This window comes from Staurois parvus, unplaced genomic scaffold, assembly GCF_062004578.1.
Source record: "Staurois parvus isolate SC_StPar_1 unplaced genomic scaffold, SC_StPar_1.0 ptg000010l, whole genome shotgun sequence".
In the NCBI taxonomy this organism is placed as follows: Eukaryota; Metazoa; Chordata; class Amphibia; order Anura; family Ranidae; genus Staurois; species Staurois parvus.
Window position 1 is genome coordinate 423,429 of NW_028317806.1, and position 17,746 is coordinate 441,174.

At 42.2% G+C, this 17,746-nt stretch overlaps 1 long non-coding RNA gene across 1 annotated transcript in view; it reads right to left on the bottom strand.

Annotated features, from left to right (window-relative positions):
* Positions 1 to 7,178: 7,178 nt before the first annotated feature.
* The window catches only part of LOC149474187 (uncharacterized), a 232,509-nt gene continuing 221,941 nt past the window's right edge, over positions 7,179 to 17,746 (bottom strand). The window contains exon 5 of the long non-coding RNA XR_016311663.1: positions 7,179 to 8,949. This is a non-coding gene — a long non-coding RNA (uncharacterized LOC149474187). The remainder of the gene's footprint in view (positions 8,950 to 17,746) is intronic.

The following is a 17,746-nucleotide window of genomic DNA, read 5'->3' on the forward strand; positions in this document are numbered from 1 at the left end:
TGGCTGTGTGCCCGCTGAAGCTTAGTAGAAGTTGGGTGATGCAGCAGGGCAATAACCCTAAGCATCAATGTAATTCCACCACAGACTGGCTTCAGGAAAAAGAAAACGTGCCTTTTTGGAATGGTCTTTTTAGAGCCCAGACCTTAAACCCACAGAGACGCTGTGGAATGACCTGAAAGGAACCGTTCATACCAGACATCATAAAAATGTGTCTGAGCTAAAGCAGTTTTGAAAAGAGGAGCGGTCAACAATTCTCCCTGAACATTGTGCAGGTCTGGTCAACAGCTACTGAAAGCAGCTGCTTAAATTCATTGTTCTCAAAGGAGGTTCCACCAGCTATTAACTCCGAAGCTTCACTTACTTTTTCCTTCCGCACTGTGAATGTTTAATGGGTGTGCGCAATAAAGACACAAGAAATTAGAGTTTTGTGCACTTAAAGCGGCATTAAACCCAAAAGCAAAATTATATTATATTGAATCTTGCCAGTTCTTAGATGTGATGACTGTATTGGTTTCCATTTTTAGTCTTTTTGTTTTCATGTGGTGATCCAGCCGGTATGTCTGTTGTGTTTCAGCAGAAAAAAACTTGTGCAGTTACAGGAATGAGACAGACAATTTAAAACTGGCAGGGGTACATTAAATGGTCAGCCTTTATTTATGTAACACCTTTATCCCAAAAGGAAAAAAACCTGTTTGCTGTAACGGATTATGAAGTATTAGCTGGAGCTCACTTTCAATTTGTTACTGTATTTAAAATTACCAGTATTTCTAACACTCCCTTCCCCCCAAGTTTACAGTGCTGTCCAAATCTGCAACCTGTGCTCAATCATCCAAAGTGGTGTCTGTAAAAATACAGGAGGTATGTCACTGGCCGGCTCACCAGGTGAAACCAAGGAAAAAAAACTAAAAAAAAAAAAAACACCCACCACATCTAATGACTGGTAAATTGCAATATATTACATGTTTGCTTTGGGGTTTGATATTCATTTAAGCACATTGTGTTTATCGATTGTTGTGACTTCAATGAGGATCAGATTACATTTTATTATTTATTTATTATTTATTTATCGAGTTTATATAGCGCCAAAGGGTTTGCTCAGCGCTGTACAATAGAGGGGGGACAATACATGAAACAGAACAGTAACATCAAACAGCACACGAGGGGTTAGAGGGCCCTACTCTTTCGAGCGTACAATCTAGGAAATTCTTGCAGAAAACCAGTTAATCCCAAGGGGGTTCACATACTTTTTCTTGCCAGTTGCAGTCCCTGTACAGCAGAGCCCAGAGGGAGAGGTAGAAGCAGCAGAATGAGCCAATCCGAGATGCTGCAGTGTTCATGTGCTAACAAGCACATGCTGATAGGAGAGAGAAGAATAAAAGAGTTGAGTTCAACAATCTGCTGCTTCTCCTTTTTGTTGTCCATTCACAGGCTGGGGAGGAGGGTGGGGGGAGACAAGACTTGTAACTGTTGCTAGAAAGTGACAGGGAAAAATTTGTTCTCTTGCCCTGCCAAAGGAGCTGTGCTCTGTGCCAGAGATTTGCAAATCTCAGGACAAGGGCAAAAATACAAATCCTTCACAGGTAAACCAGCTGTCATTTATTTGTTCACTGGATAAGCAGTGTGATGCTAATTCATTGGCCAGGGACCAGTCTGGAGATAAAAAATGGTCTTAGGTCTTTGTACATATGGGGTGTGTGCATCTGTGCCCCATGTGAGGGCCATGTTTACCTACATGGGAATACACAGGTGTTGTGTACATCCCCATGATGGCTGTCCAATACCTGTAAATTGGGATGCAGCGGCTGCATGGACTCCGCTGCTGCTCCCAGTGTGACCCTGGTGCTCGGGTGTCACATTAAGAGCAGCAACTGTGTCCATGCAGCTGCTGCGTCTCAATAGATGATAATGGGACTGCCAGCATGGGGATGGAAGCAACATCTATGCATCCCTATGCGGGGTAACACAGCCCTTACACAAGGCACAAATGCATATGACCCATGTGAACGAGACCTTAGGCTTAGTTCACATCTATGTAGGTGGTGCAGCTGCAGATCCGCATGAAAATCCATGCAGCCGCACCACCCACACAGAGAAATGCGGACCTGCGGGTGGGTGCCATTATTTCTAATGGCACACCACCCGCACTGCAAAACGCAACCATACTGAGGTTCCCGTGCGGGCTGCGTTTTCAGAAGAAGTGCAGGGACTTCTTCCCTGTGTGTCCCGGAGCAAGGGAGTCCATTCAAATGAATGGGCTCTCGTGTCTGCGCAAAATACGGCTGCATATATGTGAACCAGGGCTCAGGGGTAGCTGCTAATTCATTCACAAAAGGGCCAACACATGGCTATAAAAGCTGGAGGAGATGACTACTGTTTGCAGGAAATGAACACTCAGAGCAGCCTTCAGAATTTATGTCCTCCGGTGATACTATGTTTTAAAGAAGAATATCCTTTTTATGAAGTAAAATGGAAGATGGATAATTTATATGTAATGTGGGTTTGTGCCACCCGCAGCACTTCATCAAGGACACCAAACATTCATACAAGCTATGGACAAAATGTAAATCTACAGTTTAAATACACTTCTTTACCTTGAGGCTCAATGCACACTGCCTCAAAAACGTTGCTCCTAGAGTTTAGTGTTTCGCCCGTAGAAGCAACTAATATTATCCTATGTGTCCATGCACATTAGGTAGTCTAGAAGCATTTTTTTAAGCTCAGCATTTAGAGGCAGAAAAAAACCCTCTATTTATTTAACTTTTTTCTTTTTCTTTTTTTCTGCTAGAAAAATGCTCTCAAAAAACTTAAAACTCTCCTAAACACTAGTAAAAAAAATGCTCAAAATTAGCTTTTTTTTTCTGCCAAGAGCACTGGCATTTTTTTTAAGCCAATGTGCATAACATAGCAAGCTGTGGAATGAGAAATTGCTGATCTGCAGGGTTCTCTCTACCTAATGCTGTAACATCAACTGAAATGCAGGTTTGTATCTTTTTCATTAGGGTTGCAATATAAAGACTGTCCACTAGATGGCAGGATGTGTTTGATGGTGTAGGTGATTTGAACAGAATTGTCCGAAATTTGATCCAAGGAGGGCCCCGTTCGCACCACCTTGCTGGCAAAAATTGATTTCAAAATTGAGTTGAATGTAAAATGACTGGTTGAACAGGGACTGCATCCTGTAAGTGGTCTGGTATTTGGACAGCTGTCTGAATAGAATAGACAGCAGTGGAAATTCTTTCATCCTTGCTGTTTATCTCGGGCTGAATGAAATGATGTGTATGGCTAACTTCAGGATTTGTCTGGCTATCTCCACGACATACGGGTAATTTTAAATGGGTTTGTTTTTATTTTACTTTTTTCATCAAATTGTTCAATATGCAAACATGAGCATATTGCAGCTTTGGAGTTGGTATTTTTTTCTGCATAAAATTGATATTGAAGCTCCATTCACACTTGTGCGACTTCAAAATCGTGTGATTTTCATTGTGACTTTGACCAAGGATTATTGTTTCTGCTGTTCAAAGTCACACACAAGTCGCACATAACTTCACGTCTTTGGGCATACTGCATACAATTTAATACAAGGCTGTCATATAAAAGTGATCTAGTTGACTGTATAGTGATCCGATCACTTTTATAGTGTGGGTGGTGTACACCCTCTCCCTCCTTTCTCCATCCAGACCGCACATCAAACATTTTCAGGATGATGAGTGCTGGGAGATCGAGGAACATCCATTACCTGATCTCCTCTGCAGTTTGTGAAGCTGTAAGTGCTTAGCTCTGAGCATTAGCAGTTTCAGAGCTGCCATTCCCTGGCTGCTGTAGCTAGGGATCAGCTAATGAAGCACAATTTGTGCTTCATTAGCTGCAGTGGATGGCAGGAGAAATGTGTGCAAAAAGAGGGCCTGTCACCTGCCCACTGCGATCACATAGGGCTGGGCAGGTGAATGGTCCTCTGAGAGGTTTGGAACTCACAAGCAAATTGCAAGGAGGCAGAAGACTGTAAGAAACAAAATCAATACAATTGATTACAGGGCTCTAAAGCAGTAGATAAGTATGGAATACTGGACTGTTGCTGGGAGCTGCCAGAATCCTTACCTGACTCAGAGCTGTCACTCAAGTGACGCTCCTTTAAATCCATCTTTCTCTCCTCCACCGGCAGCTACATATTGGGAAATGTGGAGAGGTGAGAAGTTGGGCCAGTGCAGACAATAATGACACACTCTCAGAAGAGGAGAGACCTAGGACATGCAATTCTAGGCAATTGACTCTTTCTGAAGTAGTCTGATTTTCTAGTTTAAAGGTGCATTGCAGATGAATAAAAAGTAATTTAGGGAAAGGAGAAACACTACAAGTAGATTTTTCTGTGCTTAACTTAGCCTGAGCAGAGTGATATATTGGCCTCTAGTCCCATTGCACCTTATGTTCATGTCAATCCCTAAAAGAGGGGAACTAACTAAAGCTGCCAGTTCAAGAAAAATACAATCCTGACCACATGTGTACTCTTCTTTATATTACAGCTTCCCATCCAGCTTTCAGTAACTTTAAAAGTCTGCTTAAATAAATTCCTCACATGTCACAATAGAGAGCAACAGTATAATTTATTTTATTTAATAAATTCTCTACATTTTACCAGTAAAAAGCCATCCTTGAGCTCCAGACAAGTGACTTGTTAGGATGAGACGCTACCAGTCTGCTGCAGGCAGGAAGAAGCATTTTCACAGTCTCCTCTCCCAGTGATCAGATGGCAACATTGTAACTTTGAAGCAAGTGTAGCACTCTCCTAGCTGGGTGCTAGTAGGTTTAGGCAAATTTAGTTTTGGCTCCTCCATAGTAGGTTGAATGCTTTTGGCTGTTCTGGGTTTCACAGGTTGCAGAGTTGATTGCTCCTTCCTGCATTCCAGAGCTCTCTGAGCTGTTCTGTGAAATAAGTGTGGAGTAAGCAAATGGTCAGCATGGATATTTATGCTGCCGCAGCCAGTCCCTGGTCAGGGGGTGACCAGCAGGGGGCTGGGGTGTGCATAAATGCACCTGGAACAACAGGGTCCTGTGCCTGGTGGAGAGAGATCCAGCCTGAAGGGTCTGTTTGCCCTTTCTAGGTCACCTAGTTGAAGTCTACAAGTGGTTCAACGCAGTCCTAACTCGAGAGCCAGGGGGCTGATTTCTGAAGCTGAAAGAACAATCTGGAGTAACGTCTGTTGAGGATCTGGCCAGGAGGCTCAAAGTACAGGGTCTGGCTGATACTGGAAGGAGGCATTCACGTATACAGGGGCACAGTAAGTGAAGGCTTGAGAGAGATCCTGGAGTTGCTTGACTTCTTTGTGTGAGTGACCATGATTTTTGCTGGCTCAGGCATGTTTCCAACATGGGATCCCTCTGAAGCTGTATGTCCACATCCTCTTATAATAGAGGACTACTTTTAAGAAGTTCTTTCTAATAGAGAGTGTCTTCAGTTAAAGCTGCACTTGCACTAACCCCCCCCCCCAAAAAAAAAGAAGACATTTCTGCCTGGTTATTGTGTGGGGAGACTGAAAACTGCTGTGTGCCCGGCTGCTGTGCACCCTATAGGGAATAGAACCTGGGAGAAACAGTGGGAGCAGCTCATGGTCTGTGCTGCACAAGTCACAAGGTGAGAGGCTGCAGCAGGGGCTGCTTTGTGTTAGACATTTGTAATTGCATTCAAGAACTGCACAGGTACCCTAATTTACTTGATTGTTTCATCTTTGAGGCCAGGAAGTAGGCATTGACTTTGAATGATGGCTGGATGAAAAAGCAAAGACTCAGATTGTAGAACTACAGTATGTCATAGGACACTTTAGTCTACAGACTTATCAAACTGTCTACAGAATTTTCAAACATGACAAACTGAATTTTTTACAGTGGTGCAGCATTTGTAATTCAAACAAGGCTTCTTCCATTACAAAGATTCTTGACTTTCTTAACCATTTGACCTCCGGAAGAATTATCCCCCTTCATTACCAGGCCATTTTTGGTGATACGCTGCTGCGTTACTTTAACTGACAATTGCGCGATGAAATTTATATCATTTGTCCCCACAAATAGAGCTTTCTTTTGGTGGTATTTGATCACCTCTGGGTTTTATATTTTTTGCACTATAAACAAAAAAAGATCAAAATTTAAAAAACAAACAATATTTTTAAATTGAGGCCAAAATGTATTCTGCTACATATTTTTGCTAATAAAACCCCCAATAAGATTATATCGATTGGTGTGCGCAAATGTTATAGCGTCTACAAACTATGGTGTATATATACTGGAATTTCTTTTTTTTACTGGTGATCAGTGAATTATAGCGGGACTGCGATATTGCAGTGGGCAGTCTGACAATGACTAACACTTTGTAGGAACCAATGACACTAATACAGTGATCAGTGCTAAAAATATACACTGTCTCTGTATTGATGACACTGGCTGGGAAGGGGTTAAACAGCTAGGGCGATCAAAGGGTTAACTGTGCCTAACCAATGTTTTCGTGTACTGTGTTAGTTGTTTTTACTAGGCAATCTGCTACATTTTATTCCATGCTTTGCAGGGAAAGAGAGACTATCAGATCTCCGCTAACAGAACAAAGCTCTACTGTGTACATAGGCAGAGCTGTGTTTTGTCAGTCTCCTCAGCTATCAACGGGTACCAGCGCTAATCCATTGACCGATACCTGTTGATCTGCTTCTGCTGTATCCAATCACAGCAGAAGCTGTGCACTGGCAGCAGAAGTGCAAATTCACAGAATAGAAAAGAGTAAAGCAGAATAGAATGTAAAATAATACAACAAAATAGAATGGAAAAGAATAGAACAGAAAATAAAAGACTAGAATAGAAATAGAAAAAAATATTATAGAATATAGCCTTTTTCCGAAATTCAAATTTTGAATAGAATAAAACTAGAATATAAAAAGAATAGAGTAAAGCATAACAGAATAGAACAGAGAATAAAAGAATAGAAAATAAAGGCATAAAATAGAAAATAAAATAATAAAATAGAAAAAAAAAAACATAGAATCAATTACAATAGAATAGAATATAACCATTTTCCAAAATTTGAATTTTAAATAGAATAGAACCAGCTTTTCTTCACAATGAATTTGGATCGATTTTAATTCGATTCAAATACTGTACTTCAAATCTATTGGAAAAATTTGAATGCGGTTGAAAACGAATAAATGAAACAAATTTATTTATGAATGCAACAAAATAAAATTAATAACTTAACCAATCGATCTGAAATGAAACAAAACTAATTTTTTCATTCTGCAAATATCTAGGAGCAAATACTATAAGATTAAAGTAGGTGTAAAGAAAGTGGAAGCAGTGGATCTGCAGGGAACAGCATCTTGAGCACAAAGCACTTTATGTTGTATATGAAATGACCTATGGTTTACATTACTTCAATTATCGGCAAACACCGGAAGATTAATGAAGTAGGCGTAAAGTGGAAGCAGCAGATCCGCAGGGAATGTTATTTTGAGCAATTAGCCCTTTTTTACATCAATTTATCCACATATTTTTAGTTTATTTGTGATAAGGTATGTGCACACACCTTAGGCAGTGCTGTGAAGCATAATGGTCCTTCAAGTGCTACTAAACCCACAACAGTAAAATCTGTCTATATGCAGTAAAGCATTCTTGTTATACTCACTGTGGAACCTAAGGGGTTAATCCTCTGCATTGTGTAAAAAGGCTGTTTGATCCTTTCTTCTCTGCCCCTCCTTTTGTTGAAATGTCCTCCTGATACAGACTGAATCCATAGTCACATGTACATGCTCAGTTTGGTGTGTATTGCTAGAAAGTTTTTTTTTTCTTGGGAGAGCGCATGTGATCAGCACAGGGCCAATCAGTGCTATCCAGACCAGGGGTGGACTGACAACTCATGGGGCCCCCGGGCAATAGGGGATCATGGGGCCCCTGTGTACTTGCCCACACTCAAACCACACCCAAAAAAGCCTATGAAACGTACCAGAGGCATCTCATGGGGCCCCCTACTGACCCTGTGCCCTTGGGCAGTGCCTGAGTTCCCAAATGGTCAGTCCGCCCCTGATCCAGACAGAGGGTTAGGACTTTCCTCCTAGAGCAGAAAGAAAACTCCTCCTACAAGCTTTAACCAGTGCTCTGCTGAAGTCACAAGACTGCTCTAACTGCTGATGAGAAAAGGTATTTAGCAGGTTATATTTACTAAAATATTTGCACTTCTATGTTGTGTGTACTGTGGGAGACCAGATATAGTGAATGCAGAGTCCTGGGTTTAGTAACCCTTTCAGTTCATACAGTAACTAGAGGCTAAATGTTTTTTTTCAGTTTTGGATAGAGTGGAGAGGGATTAGAACACCTGTCATTGGTGTCTGTGCCCCCATTAGGAAGCTTCACTTTGTGAAAGAAAATCCCACATTTTGGGTTGTCACCACATATGTGATCAGTCGCCATTGAAATACATGGGATTTAGAATGTTTAGCATTTTGGAGCTTTGAGCTACGAAAAGCTCAGGCGTGAATGGGGACCAAGAGTTCAGGCCCAGCCATTCACTTGTATGGCAGGCTGTGTGGGGTACGGGAACGTTTCGGGAAGTCATCTAAAATGCCTGTGTAAGCTATGTGTACATGAACCCTTAAGGTTTTACTTTCAAAGACTTGGCTTTATACTCGTTCACAATCACAACCCGTTCCAAGCAACCTGCTAAGTTTTCAGGGCAGAAGCCTGGCACCAACACGGAACATCTAGAATTGGCCTCAGAAACCGACTCCAGTCGCTGCTTCCGACCTGCTGGCACCGATCTTGTGCATAATCAAAGGACAAACTTAGCCGGTCCATCTCTCCTTCAGATACTCGTATCACTTTCAAAGCATCTTCCTGTGATCATTTCCTCTCACAGATTATATGAGCAGATGGTACATCTATAACAACACCAATAAGAGAGGAAAGGCTTTTTCCAGACGCCTGCAGAGGAAAAAAATAGAAATTCTCCTGATTAACTTTCTTAATTTATACAGTTAAGAATAAACTGATGTATAGTCAGTGTTTGTCTGGACTGGATCACAGTGATTTTATGCAGCACAATTGCTGCCATCTGCCTTGTTGGCTTCTCTACATCTGTTCCATACCTTTTATGTTGTTGCTTAGAAAGAAGACGTTTGGCTGTTTATCGTTTTTAATAATAGATCTGTTTCGACCTTTTATGTGGACCTGAACTCAGTAAGTGAAAATTTGCTGTATTATAGGAAACATCTACAAAGGTTAATTGTGCCTAAGTAGTAACCTGAAAAATGCACCATCTGTCTTAAATTCCTCCTGGAAAATAGTATTGTGCTTCCTGGTATCTGAGTGTGCCTAGGCACTCCTACACCCTGAAGCTGTATATATATACAGTTGTGTTCAAAATAATAGCAGTCAGACATCACTAACCTGATCAATCACTGATTTTGGTAGAAATTATATTTCTACATGGCAAATAATTTACTAGCAGGTTTAGAAGAGTAATAGAAATCCAACAGACCCAACAGTCATGACATGCATGCTGCTGATTCTGTGTAATTGAATCACTAATTGAAAGGGGCATGTACAAAATAATAGCAGTGTGGAGTTCTACTAGTGAGGTCATTCATTCTTTGAAAAACAGGTGGCAATTATTGCCCTTATTTAAGGAAGGAAGGAAGGCAGCAAATGTTGTACATGCTGGTTACAGTGCATTTCTCTCTGAAATTCTGAGGAAAATGGGTTGTTCCAGACATTGTTCAGAAGAACAGCGTACCTTGATTAAAACATTGATTGAAGAGTGAAGCATGGTTGCGCAAGCATCATGATATGGGGATGTTTCTCATACTATGGTGGTGGGCCTATTTATCACATACCAGGGATCATGGATCAGTTTGAATACATCAGAATACTTGCAGAGGTCATGCTGCCTTATGCTGAGAGGAAATACCCTTGAAATGGGTGTTCCAACAAGACAACGACCCCAAACACACCAGTAAACGTGCAACATCTTGGTTCCAGACCAACAAGATTGACGTTATGGAGTGGCCAGCCCAATCCCCGGATCTTAATCCAATAGAACTTGTGGGGTGACATCAAAAATGCAGTTTCTGAGGCAAAACCAAGAAATAGAGAACTGTGGAATGTAGTCCAATCATCCTGGGCTGGAATACCTGTTCACAGGTGCCAGAAGTTGGTTGACTCCATGCAACACAGATGTACAGCAGTTCTCAGAAACAGTGCTTATACAACTAAGGTGTCCGTTTATGACACAGAGAATAGATGCAATTCAGGGGATCGCAGCTATTCTCTGGTCATTCACAGTTTATGACAATCAGGAAAACATGTTCAGCCCTTCACTGGAGATCTGTTTTCTCCCTCCAGATTCTCCAGCCCAGAGCTGGAGAATCAGAGGAACCACAATCTAAGCAGCGATAATTTACCTCTGCTTAGTAAACTGATCTTTTACTGTAATATCACGAGCCCAGGTTTTCTGTTCTTTGACATATTTCTATTTATTTATTTCAGGTACTTATATAGCGCTGTCAATTTACACAGCACTTTACATATACATTGTACATTCACATCAGTCCCTTACCCTCAAGGGGTGTACAATCTAAGGTCCCTAACTCACATTCATATACAAGGGCCAATTTAGACAGGATCCAATTAACCTACCAGCATGTCTTTGGAGTGTAGGAGGAAACCGGAGTACCCGGAGGAAACCCACGCAGGCACAGGGAGAACATGCAAACTCCAGGCAGGTGGTGCTGTGGCTGGGATTCAAACCAGCGACCCTAGTACTGCCAGGCAGAAGTGCTAACCATTTAGCCACTGTGCTGCTATATATATATATATATATATCTCCCTTGTGAAAGTAAAGTAGAACTACATACCTCCCAGCAGGCCAGGAATTGTGTGGGACTGTCCCACGTTGTCACCTTACTCCTGCTGTCATGTGTACAGTGGCTGAGTCCTGCAATATCTTTGCTGCTGTACACTGTGCCCACAGCTCATTCATACGCAATTCACAGCGTGATTTGCACCCAGATCCGGGACAAGGAGTTGGCAGGAGGGGTTGCTGCCCTGGGCACTGTGGTATCATGTGAAGTGGGGGGCACTATGAAGATATTGGGGGGAGGAGATTTGTCTTGAGAGGGGGAAATTGGGGGGGCAGCAGGTGTTAAAAATTCTAGGGGGTAAAATGTGGGGATGCGGGCTAGGAGTGGTGATTTGGGGGGATTTGTGTTGGAAAGAGGGATGGGGGAAGAGGATTTGGGCTACGAGGGGGGATTTGGGGGTTTGTGCTAGAAAAGGTGATATGGTAGAGAAGGTGGGGGTTGATTTTTGCTAGGATGGGAAATTTTTTCTTGGAGGAAAGGATTTGTGCTAGTAGGGATGATTGGGCAGTGTTTGTTCTAGGAAGGGAAATTGAGGGGTAGGGAATTTATGCTAGGATGGGGGATTGGGATAGGGGAATTTATGCTGGGATGGGGGATTGGGGTAGGGGAATTTATGCTAGGATGGGGGATTTGTAGTGGGGGGAGAGAATCTGCTCAGAGGGGAAATTTGAGGGCTAGATGATTTGTGCTAGGAGGAAATTTTTTTGTGGAGGGGGGGATTTTGCTGGGGGTATATGGGGAGGGAGAGGATTTGTGCTGGGAGGGGAGACTTCAGCAGGGGAAATTGAGGGGGGGATTTGTGCTGGGAGGGGGGATTTCTGCTAGGAGAGAGTGTGTGTGTGCGTGTGCGTGTGCGTGTGTTTTATGCTAGGATGGGGCATTGGGAGGGGGGATTTGGAGTGGGAGGAGAGAATCTGTGCTCACAGGGGAAATTCAAGGGTTAGAGGATTTGTGCTAGGAGGAGGAAATTGTTTTGGGAGGAAGGGATTTGTGCTAGTAGGGATGATTGAGGAGTATTTGTGCTAGGAAGGGAAATTGGGGGGGGGGGGGGGGTTGTGCTGGGATTGAGGGAGGGGAATTTGTTCTGAGAGGAGGGATTTGAGCTAGGAGGAATGATTAGGGATTATTTGTGCTAGGAAAGGTACTTTTTGTTGGTGGGGGGGGGGATTTATGCTAGGAGGGGGGATTTGGAGTGGGGGGGAGAGAATCTGTGTGGGATTTTGCTGTGGGCATATGGGGAGGGAGAGGATTTGACCTAGGGGATGGGGGGGGAGGGGGTCAAAGATTTGTGCTGGGAGGGGAGACTTCAGCAGGGGAGCAGATTTGTACTGGGAGGAAGGGAAATGTATGCTTAGAGGGTAAGCATGCAAATTAGCTGCAGCTGTTTTCTGCTGGCTTTACACTGAGAACTGAGCAATCAAAGACTGCTGATCACTCATTTCTCGATCTTCAATATGCAGAGAATGGTGACTGTTAGTCACCGTCTCTCTCCTCTGCCCCTCCAGCACTCACTGGAGCACAGGGCTGGTTGAGGAGGCAGTAGAAGCTGGCTCTTGATGGCACGCTAAGAGGTTAGGCAGATCCTCAAATTATTGCTAGGATCCTTGCAGAGCCTGGGCCAGCTGTGTGACATCAACCGACAGCAGACTTTAGCCCATTGACGGTTGAATTGGGTCACAGGAGTGCAGAACTAAGTGCACTCCTGTGACCTACAGAAGTAGAGCAAAAAGGCCTAGTTTCACCTTTGGAACATGTTACACCTGCATTAAAGGTTCACGTTACAGTTACAGCACCTGCCCCCCTCACCCTGTGACAGTTGTCGGGGGTTCCTCTCCCTGCAGCTGCTGTCACATTTTAAAATTACTGGGGCTAAGCCTGCACAGCTGCATCATTCATTCACAGCAATCATTGATTGAATAAACTACAAATCCCATCTGCCACTGTGGTAGATGGCTTGCAGTTCTCAATGGACTGTGCGCATACTGATCAGTACACTTGTAGTCCATTGGCACTTCCTACAGTTCTGATATTGACAGTTCTAGCAGAGAGCTGTAGCAAGAGTCTACAGGTGACTGACACTGCACTCATGATCCACTGATCACAGATGCAATGCTCTGCAGGCTCCTGTAAAAAAAAAAAAATTAAATGCACATTTTTTTCCATGCAGAAATATGTGCATTTATTATTTTTTTTTATAAAGGTGAACCCAGCCTTTAAAGTAGAACTATAGGTAAAAAATTTTTTTCTTTTCATTCTTGGATAAAGTTTATTTTTTGCCATCTGTGTCTCATTGGAGTGATTTCCCTTCACTTCCTGTCCCATAGCCAAAACAGGAAGTGAGAGGAAATCCCTGCAAATTAACCCCTTCCCACCCAGCCTGTTGTTAGATGATGGCCGAGCGAGATCCCTATTATCTTGGGAGGACATCATATGGCATCCTCTCAGGAGCGAGCTCCGGCACGATCTGTCATCGGCTGTGTCCACCGGGCATGGCCGATGACAGATCACTACATCGACCTGCTACCAGTGTCATGTGACTGCTGTGATCAATCACAGCAGAACACATGATAATTGTAAACAAATAGCTTCCTTTCATGCCATTAATTGTTACAACTGTGCTGCTAGTTGTGATTGGTCACGTGTACAGACTGGCCAATCACAGCACATCTGTAGCATGTGATCAGCTGTGGCCAATCACAGCTGATCACAAAAAAACTACTGAATCAATTTCATTCTGTAAAAATGCTTGCTTATATCAACAAAATTTGTTGATATAAGCAATCACAATCAGCAAAAAAATCCTGATCACGTGCCAAGAGTAGTACAGTGTTACTATGGTAACATTGTATTGTTCTGGTCAAAGAAGTAGAAAAAAACATCCAAAAATTAAAAAAAAAGTAATAATTTTTTTTTTATTTAAAAAAAAACAAAAAAACATTATTTATTTATTCATTTACATACTGTCACCAGTCGGTGTCCCTGATCACTGCTGCAGCAGTTATATGATGATACTGTACTGCATTGATGACAGTATATAAAAAAAAATTGTGAAAATTTTTTTCTCATTTCTTAATTTTCCACAAAACTATGACAAAAAAAATGACAAACTAAAAAAACGTACCATGCCTCTTACTAAATACCTCAGACTTTCCAAAAAGCACTCATTTTGGGGGACATTTGTACTGTCTTGACATTTTTGGGCCTCAAGAAATGAGCCGTCAGTACAATAGGATTTATTAATTTTTCGATACACTGTATACCATAGATTGTGGGGTCTATAACTTTCCTACCAACTAAACAATAAACACTGATTTGGGTTATTTTCACCAAAGAAATGTAGTAGACATACATTTTGGCCTAAGTTTGTGTAGAATGATTATTTATTTGCAAAATTTTATAACAGAAATTAAGAAAAATGCAATTTTTCAACATTTTCAGTCTTTTTTCATTTATAGCTCAAAAAACAAAAAAAAACTTAGTGATGATTAAATATCACCAATAGTAATCTCTATTTGTGTAAAAACAATTCTAAAAATTTCATATAGGTACAGTGTTGCATGACTGTGTAATTGTCAATGAAAGTGCGACAGCGCTGAAAGGTGAAAATTGACCTGGGCAGGAAGGGGGTAAAAGTGCCCAGTAGGCAAGTGGTTAAGGGAATCCCATGGGACCCCCTACCCCAGTTACCAGGTCCCATTGATTTTGAAGATTTCCGGATTTTCTTTTACTTTCGCTTTCAATGATAGTGGTAAACAGAACAAATTTAAAAAAATGAATCTCCATAATGGGGGCACAGTCATTAAAGCAGTCATTTTAACAAGTTATTTCACACACACAGCATAGCTATACTTACAATTAAACCCCAAAACACATTCTGCTACACCACCAGAGTATGGGGATACTACATGTGTGAGTCTTTCACAACCTAGATGCATTGATGGGCCCAAAACCCAAGGAGACCCTTTTGGGCTTCAAGGAGCATAAATTATACATCTAATTTTTTCACTGCTGTACCTATCGTATTTCTTGAGTCTCACTCAAATCCTTCTCAGCTCAAATCCTATCCCCACTTCTAGCACAAAACTTCCCCCTAAAATCCTTCCTCCCAGCACAATCACCCCCATCCCATCACAAATTGTCCATCCCCCAATTTCTCCCCTGCAAATCTCCCCAGCACAAATCCTCCTTCTCCCCAATCGCTTCTGCCAGAAAAAAATCCACCTCCCATCCCAGCAAAAAAAATGCTTTCCCTCACTCCAAATTCACCCCTCGAAATCCCCCCAGCACAAATCCTTCATCTTGAAACTCCCCCCGCCAGCACAAATCTCCCCCAAAATTCCTCCTCCTGGCAAAACTCTCCCCCCCCTCCTAGCCAAAATCCCCCGTTTACATTTAAGCACAAATCCTCTCCCCCCATCAAACACCCTCTTCCCAACACAAATCCACTTATAGCACAAATCTTCCTCCCAAATCTATTCTAGCACATCTTTTTCATACCCATCATCTTTCCCATCATAACCCCACATCCCGAAACAAATACTCCCTGTCCCCAGTTCCACCACTCAAATTCCTCCACCCCAGCACAAATCACTCCTAAATCCCACCTCCCAGAACAAATCATCTCCCGACTTGTAGGACAAATCATCCCCAGGGGCGGACTGACAACTCATGGGGCCCCCGGGCAATAGAGGATCATGGGGCCCCTGTGTCCTTGCCCACACTCAAAAAAGCCTATAAAAAAGGTACCAGGGGCATTTCATGGGGCCTCCTACTGACCCTGAGCCCTCGGGCAGTGCCCGAGTGCTCGAATGGTCAGTCCGTCCCTGATCATCCCCCCTCAATCTCCTCCTCCAGGTACAAATCCTCTCCCCCTAATATTCCTTCAAGCACAAATGCTCCCCTCCCTTCCCTCCAAATCCCCCCCCCCCAGGTGCTCACACACCTGGGTTCCTATGGCAACTCACTCTACAGCAAGGGCAGAGAAGAGCGGTTAAAAACAAACTGCTCCAACTTGCTCACTTCACTGGCAGTTGCCATCTTCAAATCGTTGTAGTTTAAAAATTATAAATCCAACACCAAAGAGCTTTATATTGTGAGAATCACAAGACCCAGACCTACATTTTGTTGCATAGTATGTCTCTGAAATATTAAAAATGAAGGCACAGTCACAGTTCAGAAATTGCCCTTCAAATTTGAGGTGGCTAGAGTGGAGTTTCAATGAATGTCAATGGGCGGTGTGCGTTGCAAACAAATGGTCATATTGTGAAAACTATCAGGACTATGGCTTAGCCGTGGACATTTTTAGTGGCAGCAGGGATAGATGAACGTTCTGATACACGATTTGTGTAGGTGGGCTTGAAAATGAGGGAGTGATGGCAGTTTAGAAATCATGTCCTGATTTTTCAGCTCACACTCTAGCATTTGTCAGCTCCCACTCTAGTTTTGAACATTCCGCCATTCATTCCTATGGGACCAATTTCACCACAAAAACGCCGATATTTTGTGAACCATTCGGCGAAACGTTCCACAAAGTAATAGCACACCAATCGGGAACAATCCGCACATTTTGGTATATTACTGTCTATGTAGTGTAAAAACTGTGGGAGGAGTTAGGGTGGTAAATTTGGCTATAATAATAAGAATATATATGTGAGATAACAGTAAGTGGTCTTGCCCTAAAGAACACTTAATAAGGGAACAGCAGCGAACTGCTTCCTAGATGCTTGAAAACCACCTACAAACTGCTTGCTAACAGCTCCCATGATTCTGAGCAGGACAAATGTAATGAGCCAAAGCAGTTTTGGGGATCTGACAGCCATGTAACACTGCAAGAAGCTACCCATTGACCACCCTTCCATTGGCTCAGTATTTGGCAAGCTTCCAAATCAAATTAATAAAATAAAAGTGTCGCGCTGCTATCAACAAACAATAAATCTATAGACAAACTCAAACGTGACTAAAGTCCAAAAAGAAGGATGAAAAATAAACAAATTCTTCAAAATGTCAAAAAAAGTGGAACATCTTGCTGCTGGTGACTGCACCCAAATTCCCAGTGCTGCAAGTCTTCAATGTACGTGAATCACAGCAGTGAATATAAAAGTCCAGATGGACCTTCACCTTCTCATATGGACCTGTATGTGAACACAGGTCAGAAAAGCATCTCCTCTATAAGTGGGGGTAACACATAACTTGCTCCTCTGTGGGCAGTCTTCCCCTTATGAATCACAGCTGAACCTTCCAAATGGCACCTGATTTCAGTACAGTGGGCTCTGTGCATGAAGCTCAACAACCACAAAGAAGACCATAGTGCAGTATGCTTCTTTAACCCCTTCACTCCTAAGGGTAAAACAAATGTTAATGCCTAAGCACAATTTTGCAACGTTGACATGTGGTAGTAAAACCGTACATATCATCAACTACTTTGTACATCCAGGTGAATTATACCTTGTTTTTTTCAGGACAAATTGGGCTTTCATTTGGTGATAAATGGTAATGGATATCTCCTATTTTTTTTTATTATGAAAGGAAACTGGCCCAAAATAGATAAACAAAAATATTTTTTTAAATTTAGCTGTGTGTTTCTTGTTACTACCATAACCTACCACCAAAGGACAACCCAAAATAAATTTTCCAGCTCTTGGCGATCGCAGCGATACCATATATGTGTATGTTATTTGTTGTTTGTACCCGTAGTACAGCCCAGAAACAATAGTGTGCATTTTGTTTTTTAACTGAAACACACTGACACTAACTTACACTGATACCAAATTTCAAATAAATAAATAATAAAATACTGACCTTTGACCCTGACCTTGACCCAAACACTTACTCTGGAACTGAACTAGATCAAACTTTGATCT